General features: G+C 38.0%; 2 protein-coding genes across 3 annotated transcripts in view; one reads left to right on the plus strand and one right to left on the minus strand.

Annotated features, from left to right (window-relative positions):
- The window catches only part of ESRP2 (epithelial splicing regulatory protein 2), a 168,701-nt gene extending 158,620 nt beyond the window's left edge, over positions 1 to 10,081 (minus strand). Inside the window, exons 1-4 of one of the 2 annotated variants that reach the window (XM_086847261.1) lie at positions 10,056 to 10,081; positions 6,987 to 7,120; positions 6,393 to 6,465; positions 6,211 to 6,278 (exon numbers count right to left, since the gene is read on the minus strand). The gene's annotated coding sequence lies outside the window, so the exon portion shown is untranslated. Of the gene's footprint in view, positions 1 to 6,210; positions 6,279 to 6,375; positions 6,466 to 6,986; positions 7,121 to 10,017 lie in introns of both variants that reach the window. The other variant, XM_086847262.1, reaches the window with a different exon arrangement.
- SMPD3 (sphingomyelin phosphodiesterase 3) overlaps positions 1 to 26,780 on the plus strand; it is a 98,133-nt gene that overhangs the window by 2,477 nt on the left and 68,876 nt on the right. The window lies entirely within an intron of this gene.

Here is a 26,780-nt window from a genome sequence, read left to right on the forward strand (position 1 = left end):
ATCTGGGCTTCCCAAAATTTATTAAAAAGGACTCTTGTGTTCCCCAACATTGTTTATGCTAAAGGCTATTGCAAATAGAATATTTCTGCTAATTACTTGTATGTCAGCTTGGACAATAAACAATCAATATTTTACTGATGTAGTATCCACTGCAACTTTCTGTGTCCAGTTATGCATTCAGCACAGTAAATTAAATCTCAAGTTGCAATTTCTTTGTGGAAATGTTTATTTTAACTTCTAAAGGAGACTGCTGAAGTAATGGAAATGTTTCCATTTCACTTAAGTAAAAGACTATTTTTCAAAAAGGCTTGCACCAAAACCTGACCTGGATATATTTTTAATGTTAGAGCCACTGTTATGATCACACTACACAGCAACACAGTAAGCACACGTTTTTTTTTAAGGACTAAAAAAATCCTTATAAGCACAATCTGCAGAAAAATGCTATAGTTAATAATCAACATGCACTATAGAAAAGCAGAGACTTTTTAACTGCTGTCTGTATGAGGGAGAATGACAGGACACATACCTTTATACTGTATGGAGAATCAAAGTACCGTGTATTACCAAAATGTGTTTTTAATATTGTCCCCTAGGTATGGCTGAGATGGCTTATGTATTTTCTACAGGTCTAAAAAGAGAAAAAATCATTTTATGTATTGTATAGTGCCAATTTTCTGCTTGAATTCTAGCAATTTTTGGCATTAAACATAACTAGATTTTACTTATATCCATAAATGCCTTTAAATTGTTATATGTTACTCCCAAGTCTACTTTTTAAAAAAGGCATTTAAATGTACACTGCAATAAGCAATTATGTACTGCTTAATTTTAGAAGAAAGGGCCTGCTAACTAAAAACGAGCAATCTCAGTGACTTGCTTCAAGTAGCAGGTAATATTTTCAGTGATTTTTGAAGGTATAGCTTCTAACTTCTAAATATTTGTAATGTTTAAGCATTTAAGTTTTCCACAACAGAAGAAAATTGTAGCTGCACTCCAGGCATTATTGCTGTAATCATGTAGTTTTATGTCTCATAGGTCAAAGTCACTCCAAAATCTGTGAAAATGTTAGACTGTGGTTGAATTGTGACATTGTTGTAAAAAGGGACAATCCATAATTGGAGCTGACAGCACAATGCTGTCAAGATTTGCAGAAATATTCACTTCCATTTTATTTGTCTTGAACAAGTAGTTTCTGAGAAATGGGCAGTTTGGAGACAGTATTTATGTAGAATTGCAATGAATACAAAATTTTCCTCCTTGAGTAAGTTCTACTCAGCTTTGTTTCTAGTGCTTGGGATGGGGGCAAGAAGAGGAAAACTGTGGGAGAGAGGGCAAGACCTGCACATACAGTTGCACTTATCCACTGGGAAGCCACCAGATTTTGGTGAGTCCTGACTTGGTCATGCACGTACTGCCCTTTGAGGGCTCTACTGTCAGAGCTACTCAACTTTTACTCTAAAAGGAGGCTGAATGCTGTCATACCTTATAGAAGTGACCAGCAAACGTCCTCTTGAGTAAAAGCAGGAGCAAGAAATTAGTGATTATAGAAAATGTCAGTGAATGTGAGAGAGACTGAGAAAACTCTCAGACTTGAATCTTGTGCTGCAAATTTGAGGTTTCACAAACATATTTAAAGAACGGAAAGCTCACTCTGTGCAAGCTGACCCCAGACTCCTCAGTGGGAGTAAGTGCCTGGGCAGAATGCCTGCTCCTCTGTCAGCGATGATTATTCTCTCTGGCCTAATACTTGATAGTTTGCATTCTTCACTCACCTGCTATTTTACAGAGCAGAGGTGATGGACCTGGACTAGCTCCTGATTGCAACAACTGCATGAAACAATTTGTTCTGTTATTTTTCAGATTTCTTTTTTTTTTTTTTTCTTTTTTTTTGAGATGTGTCTGAGGCTGCTATCAAAAAATTACACTTGGGTATTTTTAGATCTCTTGCTACTTGTCCTCAAAAAATGCAACTTGACAAAACTTGCAAATACAGACATCTGAGATATTCCACATGAAACACACAGATCCAAATTATTGAAAATTTCTGAAACAAACAGAATTTCCATTAAAGTTCCATTTAAGATGGTTATACAATCTTCTTTAAACTTGGAACCAAGATGTCTCAGAAATTATAAAAGAAGAGTAACCCATACACAACCAATATTCTACTCACAAGAAGTTTATCCTCTGCCTGTCCCCTTAGCTTTATGCCAGCATAAAAGGATTATTCTTGCTGCATTTGCAGTAAAGAGTTGCTCTGGTGATATGGTTTGCTATGTTGCTTTGGAAGTGCATTATAACTTCAGCATCACTTATACCAAGCAGAAAAGCATTAAACTGGCATCCTAAAAAGTATGTGAGATGATTTTTAAAGGTGCCCTTTGTTAACATTCACACAACATCTGTTGAAACTTGCACTTTGGAAAATAGTGTGTGACCTATGACACAGCTCAACTACAGAACAAAAACAAGATGTAACAATTCAGTTCAGTTTTGAGATAATTAAAAATGCATATTCTTCAGATAATAAGATGTTTACTCTAGAAATATGTTACCAGGGAACAGGTTACAATTAAACAACATAGGCTATCAGAAATTCTGATTTAAATATGAATTACATCAATGCTTAGACTTACATCAGTGTCTTATGGAAAAAACCCTACAAGATGCACTATGATTTCAGAGCAAACTGCAGAGAGCACGTTCTGGGCTCGGTTCTAGGTAGCTGATTGCTGTCTCAAGAAGTACAGTAAAGGAAAGAGTTTAACGTGGGTTTACTGTACAATCACACCCCCACTCCCTTGTCTTCTAAAAGGCATCAACTTGAATAGCATTCTATTACTGTTACATAATTTCAAAGTTTAACCATATACAGCTGCTTAAATCTGAAAGCTGAGATAATAAATGCAAGACAAGTATTTTCTCTGAGATCCTTAAGACTTCTATTAACTACTGTTCCTCAAGTACAATCTATTTCAGTGTTAACAATAGCAAAAATACCCTTTAAAGTGACAAGCCACATCTGCCACTCAAAAGTACACAAATTTTAATATATTTTAAAACTGACTCAAGCAGAAGAGAGATAATCTCTCCCTCTTGACTATTTCTAAAAGAGTTAAGAGTGATTAACAGTTTTGCTTTAGCACAGGGTTTTGGTGATTTTTTAGCTCTTCTATATTGTGCTTGAAATAGAAGCTTTTCACTTTTAAGCAGGATGTCTTGCTTCAACATTTTCTCTGCCAAAAGAAGAGTTAAGCAGTCATTTTATTCCTTTCACTTACTCCAAACATTGGTACAGCCATGTTAGGAAAAGGGGTAAAATTCCATAGATTTCTTTCAGGTAATTGCATTGCAAAGAGGATAGCAGGAAAATTCATTACCAAGAAGCTGTGAAACTTTGTTTTCTTTCTTTTCTAAGGAATAACTGGCTGGAGAAAAAACAGAGTTTAAGCCTTTCTGGGAAGAGATAGTATCTAAGGAAAGTAAGCAGATATCTGTTGAGGGGCTGTAGCTTTCTGTACAGGCTACTCCATGCTTCCTGTATTGCTAAGCAGTACTGTCATTGAAAATAATGAGAGATTCTGTCTCAGTGAGAAATGACAAGTGAAAATACATCAGAATTATAAGTGTGCCCTGAAACACTTCAAGTATCACAGACTAGAAGAAAAAGTACTCAGTTCCCGACTCCTTCATCACAGTTCTTCTGTGAAATCAGCACTGCCATAGAGATGAGAGATCAAAGATTTATAGCTTTTCCTCTAGGAGTCCTTCATTGAGCTTGAAGCTGAACTCTATTGATGACCCTACATGCAGAAAGAAAAGACAGGGAGAGTCTAGAAAACACAGCATGGACAGGAGCCTCTTATGCAAGCTAAGGAACTGGCAGCAAAAAATGAAGAAAGATAAGAATCTTGTTAAGTTTATAATTTCTTTGTGAACTGGTATGTGTTAGTAGATCTAGTCAGAGGATTGAGAGCAGTTGGTGTTCTCTTGTTGCCATGAGTGAGAGGAAAGGATAAAATCCCTCTTGGAATCCCTTAGTGCCTCTTTGAGAGAGAAAGAGAAGGAGGAAGAGACCCTGGCGATATGAATCCCTGGGCAGGTGGATACAGACACTGCTGGAACATGCTGGAGATGCAGATCCTTGCTAGTCCCAGAGGATGCACATACCACATTTTCACAACAGAGCTTTAAGTTGTTGTTACTCTGCAAGCATGGCAAGATAGAGTAAGTAAAGATGACTCTGTCGTCTAAAAACAGTCCTTCATTGATTCTAGTCCTGGGGAAACTTTTCTTACTCCCACAGCAAAGCTGGAAAAATTACTGAAAAAAATCTATTCCTGATAAGGTGCAATTATGTAAATTACTCTATTTACTGCCAGGGTATCAGCTATATGATAAACATTCCTTTGAAAGGACAGTGTACAGTAGAAATGAAGCACAAGAAGTTGGCTACCATAGCCTGACAAACCCAATATCCTCCTCTTTATTTCTTCCAAAGAAAACATAATGTAGCCAAGGGACATGGGGTGAAAACCTACAGGCACAGCTAAATCTTTATTGAACATTGACACATTTGTTGAAAGTTTGTCTGATGCATAGCACACAGGCTGCTGTTGCACACTCCTAATGGCAACAGTCCTGCGAGAAAAGGCTATGAAACACAGAGGAATCAATGTATAGGTACAGAACCCCACCATACCAGACCACTAGGTCAGCACAAAAGAAGTGTTCTTTCTTATGTTGACTCTTTGGGCTTTCCAAGACAGTCTTCACAAGTAACTTACGGCAAATATGTGATGTTCATCTCGGCCAGCTGATAAAATTAATTGCTTTCATTATTTCCCAATGGCAAGGTCCTTCAAGTCTAGCTTATACATTAACCTTGCAGATCTTACACATTAAACTTTAGTCAGCTAAGCCCAGTCTAAAAGAGAATGAAAGAAGAAAAACCCCAATGGAGGTCTCATTTGGGTCTCTCATTCTCCTCATGTCTTAATGTTTTTAACTATTACTTCTCACACAATTTTTTCTTGAACAAACACATTTCAAATGTTACACCTAAGAGGAGTAATTTAGTTTACTTAGTTATTGTGAATAAATACATCCATTATGCCTATTCACTCCTTTACCTGGTGGTCTCCCAGCAGCTACCTACAATTCTTCAAAAGGGCTCCATAACACAACCACAAAGAAAGTTTTCCTCCATCAGTTTCAAATTAATCTATTTCCTTCCAATAGAAACTAGGAAAATCCTGACAGATGGAAGAACCAGTAAACAGCTTCAGTCCTGGAATGGCTGCATATTAACTCTATGTCAGGCAGAGATTACAGCTCTAATTTCATAATCTGCCTCTGAAGAGCTACTTCTGACAACACTGCAAGGCCCAGATCCAGATTTCTCCATTCAGAACTTGTCTATAGAGTCTTTATATCTGTGCCACAACTCAGCCGTTTTTACAGAGTATGAAAAGTCACTTAATTTAGCTTCTTACTGAACACATTATAGGTAAATGGAACAGCATGCAATGCCCGGTTTTAAAAAGTAAGAAAAAGAATAGTAAACTCTACACAGTGATGTTCCTATTGCTTTAGTATGTTGCAATGGGCATTTCTTGCCAACTGGGTGTGACTTGCTCACAAAGTTTTAATAAAATGTAAATCTATTTAATTATAATACAATGTAAAGGCTATGATAAAATTAAAGTCACAATGGAGAGATTTTATTAGCCTAATATAAAAATTAAGTTTTTATTTATTTTACACTTCTTTAACTATATTGGTGGAAATTCCAGCTGTAATTCTCTTTGGTAACTGAGATTATTTAAAACAAAAGCATAAAATCTTGAAATCTTGTGAGGCCTAACTTTTTTTTCTTTTCTTTTTTTTTTTTTTTTTTAAAAAAAGAGGGATTTAATTGAGATTCCTTTTACTTAATAGCATGCTAAGTAGTAGCTAGCTCTTTCTAGCCTAGCATGTAACTAGATTTTGTCTGCTCTTAAAATACCCTTCCAATGACATTTTCGTGAATAGTTTTATTCTTCTGAAACCAGTTTACATGTTATTTCAAGTAGAGTAAATTATCATAGGTGATGTGTTCACCTAACAACAACAACATTCCTTAATGTTCATGGGACAATGCTTGCTTTGAACCCAGGCTACAGAGTATATCCTTGTAACAAAAAGGGAAGATAAGTTGTAGCTCACCAGTTTCCTCTTCAGCTTTCTTGAATCTGGATACTTGCTCTTCTTAGTCTAAGACATCCGTAGCTTCACTTAATGAGAGAAAAAGCATATTAGTTCTCTGTTGAAGATTTCTGGACAGTTCAAATTTCTTTGCCTCTGTTGGTTATATTTAATCATAATACTTGCCATGATCACATGAGTACCTCACTTAATAGGGTTTTGGAGACAATCTCCTTCCTACTGAAGTCACATTCTACAATTAGGGAGTTGATTTGCCTGAGACAAAGACAGAAAAGAAATTAATTTATTCTCACTCTCTTCTATGCTTCTGTCTTGTTTGACTGTTTTCACTTTCTGTGCACAAAGGAAAAAAGGCCTGAGCAATGGCAGAAAAACACTGTGTAACTTAGTAAAACTTTACTGTACCACTGGAATTATTTCTTATACTGGCATAAATTCTGTTACTAATATAGTAATACAGTTTTAGCTTTCTAGCCCAGAAGGGATGACTGTATTATGAACACACTTCTACCAGCATAAGAGCATCAGACTGTGAGTAGACCTGTTTCAGTGGCAATGTTTACTTTGGAAGCAAGCCTTTCTCAGATGGGCAGTCCCTCATGAGAGGCATTAAATGACAGGTATAAATTCATCCTGGAAGTCATAAGTACAGTGCAGTAATATAATCCATCTTACTAATTATTAGTTATGACTGTAAGTACACTCTGTTTTCTTTATCATTAAGAAATGCTAAGTGTGGAAGAAATCCAGAAGATTACAAACAATGACATGCAAACCTGCAAATCGACTGGGAGTTTTAATCTTCTGGGGCTTCTTCATTGTGGACAGCTACCAACTGCAGATGCTTCGCTGACTAATTTGCACTAGCAATAAACAATATTTGAATTTGTCCAGGAAAGGAACAGAAGGTCTGAGAAAGGATTATCAATACACATTAAAAAAGAAGAAAGGCTGGTATGTCTCTGGTGAAGTTATTATCTGTGTGGTTCATTTCTACAACTGAAAATTGCACAAAACCCAAGTAGTTGTTTATAAAGCTTTCAACACTATCTAACTGAATCTTAGCTATTGGAAGATTATAAAGTGAGTATAGTGTACGAAAATAAACCAAACTGCTACTATAATAAGAAATACTATACTCTCAGGGCTTCATAAAGCAATTTTGCATCCAGGCCTGACTGACTTACAAGCAAATAGAACTTTTCATCACAAAGATTGCTAGATTGTTTAGCAGTATGCCAGCCCCTGAGCTACAAGACAATCTATCCTATCTGTAACACTGATACCACCACAAAGAAGTTATTATCTAACTTATTGACAAAAAAGGTAACAATCTTACGCTTCTCAGGAGCTGTTACTTGACTCCTGTAATATCTGAAAGTACTTAGATGCTTCTTTCAGTGATTGTAGAGTAACTGTGCCACATGAAAGAGAACTGGATTAGGCCTTCCTTGCATTCAGACATGTAATCCCCAGATAGAATTCAGGGACAAGTTAACAAATTGAAGAAAATTACCCTAAAACTTTCAGGAAAAGAAATTAAGTGATAGACAATTTGCAAAGAAACCTGTAAGAAGGAGGATGCAGAAGAAAGCAACCATTAAGAGACAAGGATGGGATAGAGAGGATTGAAATACAGAATATTTGGGTGCAGCAACAATTGTTTTAAAAGCTTCTGAATAAAAAATTAACAGCTGATGGCATACTCACTGGGACTTATATCTAGTCTGAGAAGGAGAGCTGTTAAGATAGTGAGTGAGCCAGCAAGACAGATGGCTGGTGAAGGAACTGACACTGCAAGAGCTGGAACATTCAGTAGAGAGGAAAAACAACAGCTATACCCATGATGGGACTGCTGCCAAGCACGTAAGTGAAGTGTGCAGAATCACACAATTTCAACAGTTTCTATAGAAATGTCGATGATGTGCTGAACTGCAGGCAATGTATAGGGCTCCAAGCTGACAGTTCCACATCAGCGCAGAAGCAAATAGACAAAGGAATAATTAAAGGTCATTACCTGAAAAAAACAGCAGCAAATAGCTCAGAGATATGAAATTGTACAAGTGAGTACAAAGAGATTTTACAAGTGAGGAAATGCTCAATAGGCCTAAGCACAGAAGAGATGAATATATCCCCTAGAATTCATTTGAAAAAACTACCTCTTGTATTCAATATGAAAAACAGTGTCAGAAGCTAAGGATTATGACATCACCTCACCCCTCCTCCTCAATTTAAATCTGTCAACTAAGAATAAAATAGTTTCCATAAAGCTTGCAGCTACAGATTTACTATCAGTAACATTCCAGACATTCATAACAGTCAGCTTCAACACCTGCATCTTGAAACCCACTAAATATTTGCAGTAAAGTTTCCACATACTTTCAAATATTTTTAGTACCATTCACTTCTCTTTACACTGACAAAAAGCCCCTGAAAAATCTGGCCATAACAAGAAGAGGAAAACTGCATCCTTCTTTTGAGTTCTGTGATGGTGTTTCTGTATTTAGCATTACCACACAGACATACACTGAAGCACACATAGTTTTCATTAATCCTGCACTGTATAATAAGTGCTTAAGCTGTACAGTTCAAGAAAAACAGCTCATTGCTGAAGACAGATCTCCAGAAATTCTTTAAGCACTGATGAGTTTATTACCACTACTGCAATAGAAAAATGACTATGCCATAGACAAGTACAATATTAAAAATCATGTCAAATTTTGTACAGAATATGATTATCTTTCTGGTATTTGGGAAATTAGATTACTTTTCAAGATGCAGAAAGATTTTAAATAGACACCAGGCAAACTAATTAAATAGACAGTATGGGACAGCTCCAAAACATTATAGATCACACCCTAATGCAAAAAGCCAACATAACTATGAAGAGCTCAAGTCAGGCATGAATAAGGCTAGTAGGGCTTTTTGATTATTATCAGTTAAGGCACCTTTTCACTGGTTTAAGAACTGTGTAGTCAAAAATTTGTTGCATACCATTAGAAAGATATGGGTTTTGCCCTTCACAAGAACACCTGACTCCCTGGAACAGGGGACTGACCAAATCCTCATAGCCACCACCGCCCCAGTGCCCTGAGCATCCCCGCCCTTACACCACCCTCACACCGCCCTCACACCACCCTCACACTGCCCTCACACCGCCCTCACACCGCGCTCCCGCCCTCACACTGCGCTCCCGCCCTCACACCAAGCTCCCGCCCTCACACCGAGCTCCCACCCTCACACTGCGTTCCCGCCCTCACACTGCCCTCACACTCCCCTTACACCGCGCTCCCACCTTCACACTGCCCTCACACTGCCCTCACACCGAGCCCCTGCCCTTACACTGCGCTCCCACCCTCACACCGCCCTCACACCGCCCTCACACTGCCCTCACACTGCCCCCACACCGCCTTCACACCGCCCTCACACCACCCTCACACCGCCCTCACACCGAGCTCCCACCCTCACACCGCCCTCACACCGTGCTCCCGCCCTCACACTGCCCTCACACCGCCCTCACACTGCCCTCACACTGCCCCCACACCGCCCTCACACCGCCCTCACACCACCCTCACACCGCCCTCACACCGAGCTCCCACCCTCACACCGCCCTCACACCGTGCTCCCGCCCTCACACTGCCCTCACACCGCCCTCACACTGCCCTCACACTGCCCCCACACCGCCCTCACACCGCCCTCACACCACCCTCACACCGCCCTCACACCGAGCTCCCACCCTCACACCGCCCTCACACCGTGCTCCCGCCCTCACACTGCCCTCACACTGCCCTCACACCGCCCTCCCACCTTCACACCGCCCTCAAAACGTGGCCCTGCCCTCACACCTCCCTCACACCAAGCTCCCGCCCTCACGCCATGGCCCCGCCCCCTCCACCAGAAAGCCAATCAGAGCGTGCTGACCTCCGCCCCCACTGCCAGACAGCCAATGGGAGAGCGTGTGGCGGGAAAGCGGGACCCAGCCAGCAGCGTGTTCGGGTGGATGAGGGCACTGCGGCGGCTCCCTCGAGGCGGGCTGGGAGCCTCAGTAGCCAGCACCAGCCGCCATGGCTCTCCTCCCCATGGGTGTGTCCCGGTAGCCTTGCAGAAAGAGGGAGAATGAGGGAAAAGAAGTGAGGAAAAAGTAGACACAGGAGGGTGCAGGAACAGCAGCACCTGAGAGAGGCCAGTGGGCGGGAGACATGCCCACCATCTCCGGATGTTGAGGGTCATCTCCTCAGACCAGGACTTCGCTTTGTAAAGCTCTTGGTTCGCTTTCTCCAGCGTTGGCATTGGAAATCAACCCTCCTGAAGCTGCTTAACAGTGTGAAGCAAAAAAGGTGTTTAAATGGCAGTAGCTTTACTAAGTAATTAAATTTTTTATTAACTAACTTGTTATTAAAGAGGCATTGTTTTAATAGATAATTTTATTTCTGTCGCTGTGCAGATCCTTACCCAGACTGAACCGAGCTGAAATCAAAGTTACAGTTTCTCTTGAAGGGAGATGCAAGGTGAGGCTCAGGGCAGATGTGCACATTTTCAGGGCATCTCATGAGGGAACAGCCCAGCGCACAAAACGGGGAGGTAGACAAAAAAAACAACAACAAATGATTAGTGAGTCTTGCAGGACAATGTCTTTCCTCTGAAAGAACGAACAAAATTTTCTCTTACTGACAAATGATGGAAGCACAGGAAGCACATGGATCTCCCATCCTCTCCCTCTTAAGTGAGTGAACCTGTAAATTGGGTAAGCACTCTTAATCCTCTAGGGTAGCCTGGGGTGGCTCTTCCCTAAGCCTCCATCAGATTTTATTGAGGGCTTAGGATCTTGAGATCAAATTGATTAGCTATTCTGTGTTGTATTTGCTCAAGGGACAGGAAGGAAACACCTTAGGTTACTTGCTAATGAATAATGTAATTATACACCAGGGTATTAGAAAGGTTTTACACTTAATCCCTTATGTTTTTGTTTTCTCTTAAGAATCATCTACGTTTAGATAAGCTAGAATTAACATTGCCTCTTTGAAAAGTCTGTATTTGTGACCACGGTAAAAATAGTTTTTGTTAAGAAAATAGCATGCTTAAATTATCAGGGCAGGTGGCAGAAGTAAAAATCCAAGCACTTCATGCATATATTTTAAAGGCAGGAGTTCCTTAACAGATGTATGGAGACTTCTCCTCATAGCTCTGATCACAGCAGAAAAATGATGGTTCTTTTTCTATGTGGTAGTTCAGGGAACTAATGGAAAGTGACTTTCTAGTGTAATAACTATATGAATTGGCCAAAACTGTCATTTCAGTTTTACATTTGAACACAGAAGCATAAACAACAACTCTACTGCTAAATTCTAAAATCCTCAAATAAACTCCAGTAACAGAACTTTTATTCCTGTCTTTGGTAAAAAGCATTGTGCTGAAGGCAGAATTTTGGCCTTGGTATTTCATATTTTATATTAAAGTTCAAAGTTGTGAAAGCTTTAAAATGTGTAATTCAATCTCATTTTGCACACTTTCTTTAAGGAAGTGAATTCTGGGGTGTGTGTTAAAGCTAAGTGATACCATTCTAGCCCACGTAAATAGCAAATGGTTATGTTCTCTTTCACAACTCTATAAATTTACAGTTGGATGAATATCCTGGGTTTTTTTTTCTTTTTTCCTATCGTGTGTAAACTGGGATAATTTACAGACATTGAACCGGATTTGGTTAAAGGAAAAGAAAGGTGTGAGGGATTGCTACATTTTCCTTCAGGCCAGCTCATTGTTCTGGCTCTTATCTACTGTCTCTGGCAACACCTCAGGCTGATATCAGTGAGGAACTGGCAAAAGGAAGATGTGCTCAGTTCTGGCTCAGAAAGACTAATACATAAATAAAAAAGAGGCTAAACCCAAAAGTGGCTAGTGCCAGTAAATGTAGTAGTAGTGAGCTGTGTGATTTTGAATATATTTGTTCAGTAGATTTACTCTGTTCTAGGTTGCCTCTTGCCTTTTTCCTCCCCTAGTAGAAAAATACTGTCAGGACTCTCTTTAGTCACTACAGTGCTGAACATATGAAAATGGATTTTTAAGAGCTTAGAGCCAGGTTTTCAAGTACTTGGCATCTATAATTGGGGCAGATTTTCAAAAGAGGTTAGCACTGACTGTTCTGAGCTCTTGTGAAGATTTGTCCATTTTGATTTTGTGCCTAACTGAACTGATTTGTTGAAAATCTGGTCTCTGTAGCTAAGCATGACATTCTTAGAAGGCTGTGAGGGCAGTAATAACACTTCCAAGAAAGAAAAAAAAGCTCTACAGCACCCCCCACTCAGTTCAGTACCCCAAAACTGCCACCCAGAGCAGAGTATGAGTAAGGCAGGGTTATAAGTTGGTATGTGCTGCCAAACAGTTTTCTAGGATTTCACAGTGAAAACAAGTATGGTTTTGCTACTTCTCTTCTGGATGTGTTTATTTAAAGTAAAAGCTGCTGTGAAAGGAAGCTATAAATGCTAGTTATAAGAGTGCAAAAATGTCCTATGTGTTTGGGAAGCCACAAGAGGAAAATGCTTTAATTAAAATTTACTGTAGCTGTTGTTAATAATGTGAATTCTGAGATAACAGCACTGCTTCTAGAGTTGTGCTGCCTTTTGACCTGGGGCCTGGGATAAACATTTTGATTGTCTATCACTGTAATCAATGGTGTATATCCTACTGAATTTGATTTAGCAGTGTTGAGTCCTACATTAAAATAGTAGCAATATGAACAAAAGGAATGTTTTGTGTTGGAAAAAAAATTTAAATCAGCCATGGACCATCTTTTTTACTGGCAGAGATGTTACAGGGTGGTAATATTGATTTATGTGGTCTTTCTGGCTAGTTATGTCACTTACTATTGCAGATTACTGCAGAAGATTTCTATTTCTGTTTTCAAATAATTCCTTTTATTTGAAATTAATTTAGTGTCCATTTCTGCAATGCTTTGGCCTTGTCTTTGGTCTCTTAATCACTGTGTCTGAAGAATGAATTATTAATTGTTCCAGCTGAAGAAACAAACCAATTATTTTCTGTGTCCTTTTGAAGGGAAGAGACAAAACAAACCAAAACAGAGCTTTATTTTTGCACTGTACTACTTTTGTGCTGTGCTGGCACAGTTGAAATAAGGACTTCCAATAATCCAGGATAAGCAAACAATAATACTGTAATTTTCATGTAGGAAGTATGGGATACCTGTCTACATGCTAGGGTTGCATTTTTAGAATGGCTGAGTGAACCTCCAATAAACAAATGAAAATAAACTGAAAATTACTACATTTGAGTTGGCAACTCTCAGAGCAGTAAGATCCAGACATTCACATAGAGGTGATAAGGGAAGAGAGATGAGCTGTTGTTGAGATACCTGCTTTACAGACATTTTGTAAAATTGAGCTGGAGATTAAGGCATCATGCTATTTCTAGCTTTCCACTGCTAGCCGGAGTGAATTCTAGGCTTTAAAAAATAAATAAATTAGAATAAGATGGTAATTGTAGAGATTGAAAAATCTTGCATGAAGGGAACTGCTCTTACATAGTCACTGCTCTGTGAGCTCCTGGTACAGTCCTATTTTGCTTCCATTTTGTCTGGGTGGTTGAATAGAGGTTGTATTTTGTTACTTAACTGTCATGTTGTGTCATTACTCTGCTTTGCTGGTGTCAATTGCAAGTAAGTTTACTATGAAAGATTTGGACCAGACTTTGAGAAATGTTCTTGAGTACCTTTTTAGCCATGGGCACAAAGGTCTGGAGTTTGTTGTCCTTGTACAGTTGCATATATACACACTAATAAACACATGGGTCCTCTGAAGTCAGTGTGCCATATAGATTCTGTATTTATTGATATCAATTCCATGTAACAGTTGCTAATATTTCATCTTGTGATTTATTTTTTAGAAGTAAAACTTGTACACTGAAATGGCAAACCAGAGCCTGTCCTACTCTGTAGTTCCCAAAGCTATTTTCCCAGGCACGTGACTGGGTCACTGTGCTTTCTCTCTGTCTTTTATGGCATGTACATCGGGGTCACAGTGATAAATAAACAGCTTGGAGAAGGGTATGTTTTAAAAAAATATTTTTTACTGATTATTTATTATCTTTAGTCTTTGCATTGAAAGAATCTCAAGGCTAAAGAAGTCCCACAGCGCTCACAAGCCTCATTTTGAACGAAGAGTATTTGATGTCTTTATGATAAGACTGAGCATCCTTTTGTCACACTTTTGGAGTGGGTGGATAACTTAGCTCTGTTTTACATCTGTATCCCTTGAATGTCCTTCTGCAAATGAAAATTTAATTTGGTGAGGTTAATACACTGAATTTGATTCAGTTTGCTCCTCACTGACATTGTGAGCCCATTATGGCATCATTACTCTCCAATTACAGGCATGAAGGTGAGAAGTGACCTAGTAAGGAAGGGTACACACCCAGAACGGTGTAGTGAGAATTTTACATGAGGCAAAAGGGAAAAAAAAATAAATCTATTACGCTGACACCTGCCAAAAGACTGTTTCTCATAAATGACTGCTTTGAAAGAGTCTCCAAGAAGGGATTGTGCTGAGCATTACTGTGCTGTTGGTGGGATGTGTCTCGGGTGCAGATATCTACAATTTCTGTAGTTTTATGTACTGCACAGTACCTGTACAGAAACAAGGTCAAGCAATTTGGTATCTTTGTATTTATTTAACTTGTGAGAACAATGTCTAAGCTACAGTTTAAAATAATGTAATATGGAATGAAATTTTCTGCTTTAGTGCTTAATGTTCTTTCAGTTTTAAAAAGAATACTTGGTGTCAAATGTACCCTAGAAAACATGGATATTTACTAGCATTGTTAATTAATCAATTTAATTGTATTCTGTGGTTTAAGATATTAAAAACTAACTTTGTCTGCTTTACCGAAATGTCTTTTCTCTTGTGTGAGTAGAATTTTGTGAAAGTAACTGTTATGAGATCCTACAGGATATATTTTTAGAGAAACTGCACCTGCTCTAGGATCGTTTAATTGAGGCTGTTCTGAATATGCTGCAGTAAACTGAAGGCTCAAGAGGAAGCAGCAGGATAGTAAGTGTCAATAGGAGGCAGAGTCCATGTAAGTTACATTGTACTGAACAGTTTAATGCTACTTCAAATGGATGAGTATTTTCATTCCCAAGGAGGAACAGACCCACAGAGGACTGGTGGCCAGAGAAAATAGAATAAAGCTGAGAAGCAAGAAAACAACTTCTGGTACAGGACAAAGTGAGATCTAAGAAAACTGATAGAAGCAGAGGCAAAAGCTGCACATTCTTTTCAGAGGATGTATCTGAAATTTAAGGTCTTCTGACAAAGGCATCTAGTGGAATATAAATAGTAAAGCTGTCAACTGGCAGAGTAGAAAGTAATAGGGAGTTTCATTTAGATTCTGTTTTTTTTCCTTTTACCAATTTATCTACAAGTAGTCACATAAAGATACCAAACTAGTCAGCTGCAGTGTGATATCCTGAGGTGCTGTGTAATACTTTGGGAATGCAAACCCATGCTCAGTTTCAAGATGATGAAAATCTGTGCTGCTACACAGTTTTCATCTGCATCAATTCTTTGGTTTAGTTAACTGTTCAGGGCTGCATGAGCAGGGCTGCCAGTAACAAGTGCAAAAAATACCATGAAAACACATATAGCAGGTAGGAAAAAGTGCAAACCAATCCTTCCTGGTAAAGGTTCACAGTGGCCAGGTCAAAAGTTCTGTGAACAGATGAAAAATGATCTTGCACATAGTTTATTTACTTCTTGCCATTTGGAATATTTTATTAAATTATTAAATGTCATCTTGCATTTAAATTTGTCCAGCTTTCTGCTCTGGTTTGCTTTCTGGGAAAAAAAAAAAAAATCGCTGAAGTTTTCTAGGTGCTATGGAGACAGTGCTGATGTCAGAAATGTTTTCAGTGGGGGCCAGGAAAAGGGAACCAGATGGCTGCAGTTCCTGGTGAGCACGGCTGGCTGTTGGTGCATGACCGAGCAGTGGAGTGCAGTGCAGAATTGCTGAGCTGGCTGTGGATGGGGTGAGTCAGACTGGCAGCAAGGTGGGAGAGCCTGCAGAGAGGCAGAAGCTCTGAGCTTTCCCCTGGTCGCTTTGTGCCCCGTGGTGTCCCCACAAGCACAGCCACACCACATGGCTGCGCTGGCTTCAATTCATGCCAGCTCAGGCGCCCCTCATTTGCAGATCTGGGCCCGATTACACTGCCTCTTCAACTCTGCCTTTTTTTCCTGTCCGGGGAAATGATGAAGTATCTTTCTGGTACGTATGTTGTCTTGACCTTTATAGACCTTTATTTTCTAGGTGGCTTCACAACTCATGGGGCTTTTATAAGGCCTGATGACCCAGGAGTGAAGAGACAGTATAGGTGTAGCCTGAAGTGCCTCTGTTAATGAAATAAATTCTTGGGTTTTTTAAAGTATTAAACTTGGGTGATGTTAAATGCTGGTTTTTGCCTTAAAAAACTTACCACAGTATATTGCATTGAACTGAAGCAAAACCAGAAACAGTACCACCAAAAAAGCTTTCCAAATTCCAGACTTCTCCCACACTCCAAGAACCTCCTCTTCTGGGAACCTTGCATCCAGTTTTGTGGAGTTGACATCAATGCAGAACTGTGCTGCTAAGGTCATTGGTTAGGCTCTTGAGTCAGCCCCACTGCAGGGTTCTCCTGCTTGCATCTTAAGCACACGAGTGACGGGATCTTGCCAACTGCTTAGCTTTGGTCTGCTGTGGCTTATCTATTGTGTCACTTGCTTTTAGTTTTTATTCTGAAGTACAGATGAGCAAAGAGACTTGGTGGTTTATTTATTGAACTTTATAACAAGCCTTTATTGTTTTACCTTTCCTTGTGTTTAGAAGAAGCTGCTTCTAAAAATTTCTTGGGGTCACCTTTCTTCCTTTCAAGTCCATCCCTTTGAAACTCTTAATTGCTGTGATACCTATAAAGAGTTCACAATGATTAAACAGTGCTTATCGTGATGCTCACTTGTGTTTTCCAGTGACTATGTTCAGTTGTCTAAAAATAAAAAGAAATATTCTGTAAGCTCTTCAGAACAGAGACTGGCTTTTCATACAAGTGTTTAACACAGCAGGGCCCAGAAATCCAGGCAAGGGCCTATAATACCACTTCAAGAGAGAAGAAAAAAAAATGTTTCCAGGTATGAATTATTTTTTCATAGGAAGGTAAGTGTGAGGTGCTTTCAGGGATCATTTCTTCATAAGGAAATGTGCATTAATTCTAAAAATATGCAATGATTTTTAATCAGGCTGACATGGAAACAATGGCTACAATGGAAAGATCAAGATTTTATCAATGGTATTTAGGACACCAGTAGCATTTATGTGAGCTTGAATGGTCTATGTGCCAAAATGATTCTGCTGGAAAGCTGCAATTATTCTGTAAACTTCAAAATCCAGAATTCAAGATGAGAAGAGGCTGAGAATTTCTGCACTTGATTGGCTCAGGCTGAAAGCTGAAGAAAAAGCAGTTTGCCTTTTATGCATTCTGTCAGCTACAACAATGCTAACCAAAGAAAGTGTCATCTCCCTAGAGTCTCTTTTCAGACAAATGTGCTATAGGGCAATAATGAATCTTAAAAGAAATTCAAGATAGGAAAAAGCAGTGTTTTGCATATAAATGTTTCTAATGGAGCTATGAGCATCAGTCTTTTGTTCTATTACTTTGAAAAATACCATGTGAATCCTTGTAGCTTTTAGCAATTCAAGATATGAAAGGTGTTATTTATTTTTATTTGTGTTATGTTTCTTATAAAATAATAAATAACCCTGTGTCCAAAAGTACTATTAACTTTTTGAGACTCTACAGAGATATTATTTGTTACTTCAAAAGCTTAAATTGCTAATGGGTGACTTGGATAAACTGTGATCAGCAGAGACCAATTCCTACTGATCTCCTAGATGGGTAGGTAAGTAGAGTAAAATTTGTAAGGAAATATATTTCTCCAGTATTGTTGACCTGATGAGTTTCTCAAGAACAAAGTTGTACTTTAAAGCCCCAAAAAAGTCACTTAGATTTTGAAAAAAATTCTCTTAGTTTTTCTCTTTGTATCACCCATCTTTATCTTAAGGGCCTACACAGCACACATTTCAAGCTTATCTCTTCAGCCATAGGGAGTAAACTCCCTGACTGACAGTATTTTATTTTAAGATAATTAAGATCCCTGTAATTTGCTGGAACCTTACAAGAAAAAAATCCTAACTCCAACTATATTAGGAGTTGTTAATCAAAAGTCAGTTAGATCGACATTAAATTATAAAGAATATTATATTTTTTTTTCTGCATTTCATGGGAAATTGATGACTGTTTTGATTGTCCATCTTCATGCCACAGCCATCCCAAATTCTGCCCACAGAATGTGGCACCAGGAAAATGCAACTGTGCTTTCACTGCTACATATGATTGAAACGTATTTTGACACTTCTTGGAAATTTCACAAGCACATATACAGGCAGAATTCTGTGCATAGATTTTTTTGGACCAAGAAAATATTTTGCTGTTTGTACAAGTTTGTCCAAATTTGGCTGTTATAAAATGCTACTCTTAATATAGGAATAAATGGTAAGCTGCACATGGGTGTTCTTGTTTGTTGTTGTTCCTCCTCCTTGCAGAGGACACCTCCTGGGAATGACTATTACAGGATGATCTGACTGGAAAAATCTGTGTTCCATTAAGACTTCAGTAGAAGAAGCAATCCAGCCTATTTAGCAAATAGAAACTTTATCCCATTGTCTAGTCATGGTGTTCCAGTGGTGTTGCCTGAATAAGTTAGGATAAAATAAAGGGTATTTGAGTCCTAATAAGTGGATGTAATGTCAACAGTACTTTTCTGTGGTTCTGGAAAATATTGACAACAACTAGTTTCATTTATTCTCAGGTGTAACTGTGACCTGGTTGCATTGTGCATAATAGGCATCTTCCCCAGTTACAGTTTTTCACTGGGAATAAACTTCTAAAATTCTAAAATAAAGTCACTCAGGAGTCCCTGGCACTTCTTGCAATAGGGAGGGGATGAGAAACTCAAATGACAAGCCCTAATTGCTTTCTGTGTTATGTTTTTCTTTGTTATTAGGAAGTACTGTAGTGATGGCTGCATGTTTCTAAGGCTTGTATGCAGTGATTCTTTTTTCCTGACATAGCTGGGCTTTGGTGAGGGCTGCAAATGTTTTTGCCTGAAGAGACCAGTTATGATGTGGCTTGTGCAGGTCAGTGCTATTTTGCTGGAGTTTGGCAGTCAACAGTATCTAGTTAGTGGCTACAAAAATAGTGTAGAATACCTTGGGATGATAGTACTGATTTAGAACTAAGGGACTCTGATTTCAAGCCTTAATGCAAATCTGAAATTGGAGGAAGTGCACCTGATGAATATGGAGAGCAGCTAGTTCTGAGCTGAGTGTGCAGGCATTATTTGCTTTGCCATGAGCAACTTGTTTATCACAGATCTGGATTCCAAAATAGAGTTTCTTTTAACTAGGTTTTTCTCTCCTGGACTATTTTGATGATTTTTTAATATAAAGTTTTAAATAAAGGGAACAATAAATTACTGTCTGACCTAAATGTACCTTTCGCTTTAGAAGTCAAGTAGCCAATAAAAACCTACAAATAAGCTGGTATTACATTCCAACTTTCATAACCAGAGGAATTTGAAAAAGGTTAAAGGTTGCAAATACTTACAAAAGCATTTGTTGCTAGACTGTATTTGTGGACTCTAAAGATGATGGTGTTATTTGAAATGTCTGTGGAACTACTCTTTGTATGAAAAATCTTTCATGATTTTCTCAGAAACATTGTGAGAGAATAGCAAACACTCTAGAGAGGGGGAAGAGAATACATGGGAAAATAAGACATGCTCAATTTGTAGTAGAGATTTTTTTTTGTTCCCAAGTATTAGAAATCCACTTGTAACTGTATCAAAATCTTCCAATATTTCACATTCCTGAATTTTTGCCGATTAATAATCACCTATGTATTTTTCATTCTTTATTGCTGGGCACTGAAAAATAAAAAAAAATATAGACAACATTACAACAGTCCTTATTGATTCTAATATCATCAGTGTTTTGTTTTAGAGTCACAAATGCAAGGGTTTTCATGTGTCACATCACCAGAGGAATACTTTTCCTTAACAAGTTACACCTTTTCTCACTTTAACAATGACATCTCATAGAACTGAAAGATTGATAGTTACTGTTCAATCTCTACAGAAAAGTAGAATTTAAATGAGTTTCCTATTTCTAATCCCTATTTGCAATAGCATTCTGTGTAGCATGCTATTACTTTTACTTTTCCTTAGTAAATCCTGTTTGAAAGATTTGTCTGGTTTCAGAAATTAGTTCTGCTCCATTGTTAACTTCACAATTCTTCATTTTCCTTTGCTGTAAATCTGACTTCTGAAAAAATCTGTTGTTTTTCAGACAAAGGCAAAATATTTTTATTTTCTTTTTACCTTTTGTGCATGGAACTCATTCATACTTTTACTCCTTGTTATAAAATATAATGAAATTTGATTTTAGCTAAGTTTGGGGGAGTGAAATTGATTTAACTTAGACTGCCTTTTTGTTAAACTGTGGTTCTTCAGAAACACTGAAGAGGCTTTATGTACTGAGTGTAAAATTTAGGGACTGGGAGATCGGGATTCTTTCCCTGATGTTCCTTCATATTTTATCTGCGTGTCAAGTTGAAATCTTGCTTCCTTCTGCCTTTAGAAATGCTTACAAATTATCCCTGAAAAATGTGCTGATTTATAGATGATAGTGCACACAATGCTTATCTTTGGGTTTAGGTCTTTGAGTTGTGTGAGACCTTGTGCTGTCCCCCTGTAGGAAACTGTTGTCTTTGAATATTCTTAACTGCCAGTACTTTCTGAAAATATAAAAACATTTTTAAGATACCCAGGTGTTTTTCTGCTCATGATTGTGGTTTTCAACAGTTTAATTAGGGCTGAATTTTTAAACTGGCATGGATTTAACAGTACAAGTGACCTTTTCTGCTGCTATCTTCAAGAGAACAAGGACAATGAAACAGGTGTTCTGGCAGAAAGTTCAAAATACTCAAAGTAGTTTCAAAGGCCAAGGGAAACATACAGGTTACATTTCTGTGAGTACTCAGCTTGTGTAGCTTTGTGCAACTACAGCATGAAACTCCAGTGTGTGCAGCATCTCAGTTAATCCTCTATACCTTTTCTGTTTTTTTTTTTCCCATTTTCAGTGGAAAGACATGGGTACCTCCGTAAGAAGTGTATTTCAACTTTGTAAATCTGAGTAAAAATAGTTTCTTTACAGAGATCAGAGCAGTCTGCCCTGCTATGCCCAGAGCATTTCTTGGATATATTTGAAAGCAAAGCACAGTGCAACACTTTATCACTTCAAATAATGTTTAAACACAAGTATGCTCAAATGTAGACCAGTTTTGTTTGGAATAGGTTTTTGTCCACACCTAATTGCTTGTAAGAGATGCAGTTGCTAATTCACAGCACAGCAAAATGACTGCCAGCTCCACACAGGGACTTGTGCCACCAGCAAGACATGCTTAATTTATCACATGCACTTCATGATGCTCTCATTTGAAAAGTGGAGCAGTCTATATTTACTGTCTGTATTTACTCCTTCTTGATGTCAGGTGGATGTTGATGTGTTGTTAACTCTGCTGCTTGTGCTAAAGGCAACAATTAATTTAAATAATCAGAACTCAAAGAAAATAGGAAGAAACAACAGATCTAGGGAAAGAGAGCATTGTAGTGTTACTTAAAAGCTAAAGCAGGTGTCTGATGCAAAAAAAAGTTGCAGTTTACAGAAGGTTATTCCTGCCTTCTGCCTTGTTTGCTCAGGTGAACTGTAATAGGAAGTGTAAAATGTTATGGAAATTGGTGTTTCCTTTCAATTCTTCAAGACCATTAGAATTATGAATACCAAGCTATTTGTGGGATTATGGTAAGGAATAGTTAGTTTGCCATTCCTGTGTCCTGCTTACATATTTCTTTAGCCTTAATCCAAGTAAAACAACTTCATATATAACCCAGTTTGGATAAACACTAAAAATGTTACATACTTAGAAATTCCAATACTTTTGAAAAAATTTCACTAATATTAGTGCCGCTTTATAACCGAGGACACCCTGAAGGGTAGGTAAAACTCAGCATTTCACATTGGCCAGGATGAAGGGAAAATAAACTGTAAAAGGTATCCATGTATAATCTATGTTGGCAAAGTAGCACCATCCCATTGATACTAATGTGATGTTGATGGTGACTGTTTTGATGTAAAGTTGGGGACTCCCCACTGTAAACCTTCCTTTTTATAAGAATCAGCATGTATGATAGTGAGATTTTGCAATTTGTTTTCTCTTTCCAGAGTTGTGGGAGATTTGCACATTCTGTTGTAGTGTGTATGAAAGACTGATCTATGCATAGTTATATGGATTGGGCGTATGCAATTAAATACATAACATAGATTTTATATTTTTTATTTGTTTTGTTTGTTTGGGTTTTTATTTTAATTTTTTCATTTTAATCTAAAACCAGTTCTAAGTTATCTTGTCAGTAGGTAACTATCTTCCAGATGTGTTGGTAGACCATGGCTATTCTGTGCAACAAAACATGAAAAAGAATTAAAAATCCACATTAGAAATTTATATTTTAATACCATCTGAAGATAGGTGCCAATTTTTTTTCAGCAGGCCTACAATTGAAGTAAATTGCATTGATATATCTTTAGAGTAGTTAAGTGTACTAATTTCTGGTTTTACTGCATTACAAAACAAGTACTGCCTGTCATATCAACAGCAATGAAGTAGTACCTCTTCAGTCTTTTTTGTTTAAATCTGCATAGTTTTATGACTATGTCTTGTACAACTGTTCCTGGACATAATGAATTTTGCCTTTAAAATTGTAAGGAAGGCAGTTTTCAGAAGATGGTTGCTGTATATATGCAGAATTGTTCAATTAGATATGACTAAGCCTAAATAAAGGTATTTCTGTCAATGATATGGCTCAGAAGCTACTTCAGTGTAGATTAAAAACAAACAAAAATGTGTAGTCTAGCTAAGGTTTTGGACTTGTGCTTTCATATTCCAAATGATGACTTGGTGATATTATGGTGTACTGTGGAAATGTGCTCTGACACATGGTCATCCATCACTATGAGCCTGTGATCCCATAATAAGAAGTACTGAGATTAATGTTTTATTACAGCAGGGTAGCTTTTACAATTACATATGTAATGAGAGAGGGAGCAGGGGGATTGCAAAGTCTCCATCTTTCTAGAATTAATATGGAACTTAAATGACCTAAAAATGAAGAACATTATGATCCTGGAAAAATTAGCTGGCTTAAGTTTCATTCTTCTCCCCATCATGGCTCGTTAATGAGGAAAATCCTTTCCATTGCTGTTTTGTTCAAAACTATATTAGCAAGAACAGAGAGTGCTCATATCTCCTAGATGACACTGAACCCTCCCAACAGCCATACAGAATAATTTTATCTCTGCAATGAAATGTCTGTAGTTCACACTATGGTTCTTTCACTATGGTTTGTAGTAGTGAGGTAGCTCCTTTCAATAGTTGTTCTTTGTGTTCTTATCTTAGAAATTACTGATAAGATAGGAGGAACGGCATTATGTCTGCTTGATTCTGCTTTCTCTCCTGCTCTTGGGCTTTCTAAAATTCACCAGCATGATCTGGTACAGAAGGTGATTACTCCACAAGTCATTACTGTTTTCCTTAGTAATTTACAGTTGTGAATGGTGGGAAAGTTTTTGATGTCATTGGTTCATTCCCTCGGATTGACTAATATTGACTAGTAAAAATAGGTTTGACTTGAATATTGGGAAGAGCAAGGTAATGAAATCTACCCATAGTGACCAGAGTCATTCTGTTTTGTTGTTTTCTTCTAATTCAACGCCAGTTCTGGATATGATAAACAGAGCAACTGATGTGCAGCCTTTAAAATCTGGGAATAGTCACTGAAAGCTACAAGATGAGAATTATGTACCTGATGATGCTTGATTTAGTAACAGACTCATCAATTTCTCAAGATGCAACAAGACAACTAACAGCCTGCTACACATTCTACAGCTGTCTCCTGGAATGTGAAGAGATCAATAGACCTGTAAAAGGTCAGGGAGTAGGGCAGTTTGAAAAACCCAGACAAACCCAGGAACAACTCATACTGAAGAAGGGTCATGGAAAGGAGAGAGAAGATGATAATCCAGCCAGCATCACAGCTTATCAGGGACACAACGCTAATGCAGCTAATCTGTATAAACCTATTATAGATAGCAACTAAAAATGGGGGGAAAGGCATGCTCCTGAATCCTGGGGGCAAGGAGAAATCCACCTAGTAGTTGATTTGCTATGGGTAGTACTTGCCAATATCAGCACATGGCAGTCAGTGGATAACTCAGGAGGTATCTTCCTGATTTTATAATTGACATTTGGGAGGTGGGCACAGTGGTAGTAATGCTTCTCATGTCTGTTGTGTGTCACTGTATTGCCACTGTGCAGTGTAATAGGAGTATGATTCAGGGAAGAGCCCTAAACTTATTGAAATTGATAGGTATTTTGTTCATCTGCAAGTTTGCACTCAGGTTACATCCTTTAGTGTCCGATTTTGTAAAGCAATTAAACATTCTTAAACTGTCTTCAAGCTTGTTGCTTTCCCCCAATGAACTGCTGTCAGGAGAAAATCAAACATAGCATCTGTTTCTCATTGACAGAATTAATAAAATAGAATGCAGACAGGATACAGAGCAAGTGTAATTTCAGGACTGCTGTTATACAGCATTCTTCCAAAGCAATGGAAGAGACAAATTCAACTTGATATCCTGCAACAGCCCTCAAGGTGAATTCCTTTAAGTAAAGCTGTCAATTTTGTCATTACATCTCAAGTTTATATCAAAAGTTCTAATGGAAATACATGTAGCTTCTGTTATCTATTCTCTCATTTTAAGGAGAAGGAAAAGAAAAAGAGTCTGATGCCAGAGCTGCTAGATTGATGTCAGAATTACTTGTTCCACTTCAGGGACTTGCATACTTGGTTGCCTTCCTGCTGTTAAATGTAACTGGGAACTTTAAAGGGCTGTTAAATTCTATGGAGGTGCTTGCAGGGTTATACCCTCATTTTTCTTCCGCTCACTATTTTGCTCTATGACGGTTAACATTTAAGACCCTAGTTTGAACCATCTGTTAAATAGATTTAATATTAAATTTTGGAACTGACTGGATGCTCACATCATCATAATGTTTTGGAATGACATAGCTGCATGTTCAGACCAAGAAGGAAGAAGTACAGTAGACAGTTAGAGGCTTTTGAGAGTCTGTGTTTTAATTAAACAACCCCTTCCCAAAATACATAATATGCAGAATGGAAAATTAAATCAGCTCACGTTTGTTAATGCCTTATCACTAAATCAGTTTTTTTTGGCACTGGAACCAAACACTGTGGGAGATGGATAGGAAGCAATTTCACATGGAATTTTATTTGGGTAGAGAGTTTGAGATAATTATTACAAAATTACTGTGGATCTATAGGGGAATAAGGCCATAAAAACTTTAGATTTATTGCTTTTTTATTAATGTAATTATGCTCTTGCTATAATAAAATATATTAAAATATTGCTTAAAGTATATCTTGTTAACCTCTCAGCAATCCCAGACATTTTTAAGCAGAGAAATTAACATTTGTTTAGAGCAAATAAAATTTTCAAGTTAGAAAGAGCTTATAGATAGTTACAAGCTGTGCAGGATCATTTTTCATCCATTTTTCTTTTTTACCACAGTAATTAGGCAAGTTGCCAGGCAGCACAATGGAAAAGACATTTTCTTTAATAGAATATTTTTTTTACAGACACTGCAGGACACATACAGACATCTCCTGTATTTTTGTTCCCGGTGATGCTCTCTCCCTGGTTGTATTTTCCATGGGAAAGACTTTAGGTCATTTTTTTTTTTTTTTGTCCCTAAGTTATCTACAGGGTATTTGGGGTTTGAGCCATTTCAGCTAGTAAGACAATTGCTCACACTGTCCAGAGTGTTTCTGGGGCTTTTTGTCTTTGACACACCATGAGGATAATTGATATGGAGCAATGCTAAGTAGGGTGCTGCACAAAGAACATTCTGGAATAACCTGTACAAGTAACTGTCCTGCACGTTTTACAGCATTGCGAGCATTTGTGTGGCTGTACAAATCCTTCTGCAGCTCAGGCACTTGCCTCTGTAGCTCCCTCTGATTTCCAGCATGAGTCTATGTCAAGAAAAAAAGACTTTACTGCAGTAGTTGCTTACCTCTTTGTTTTACACTGATTTTCTATCATTGTAGGACTGGCTATGTTTTCAAGAATATTTTCTTTGGCTGAAATGTTGAGAGCTTTTTGCAGACAACCAAGCTGCAGAGAAGGTTGTTTGTGTTCTGTCTCATTTAAAAGGCTGTAACACCATTTAACTCCTGTTATTGACCCATGGTACATGAGATTTCTAGAAACTTCAGTGTGCTTTTATGGTATTTCTGATTTTATTGAAATCTAGTCTACATGATGTTGGATTTGGT

The sequence above is a fragment of the Cyanistes caeruleus genome, chromosome 12 (genome assembly GCF_971803275.1).
Source record: "Cyanistes caeruleus chromosome 12, bCyaCae1.hap1.1, whole genome shotgun sequence".
Taxonomy (NCBI): domain Eukaryota; kingdom Metazoa; phylum Chordata; class Aves; order Passeriformes; family Paridae; genus Cyanistes; species Cyanistes caeruleus.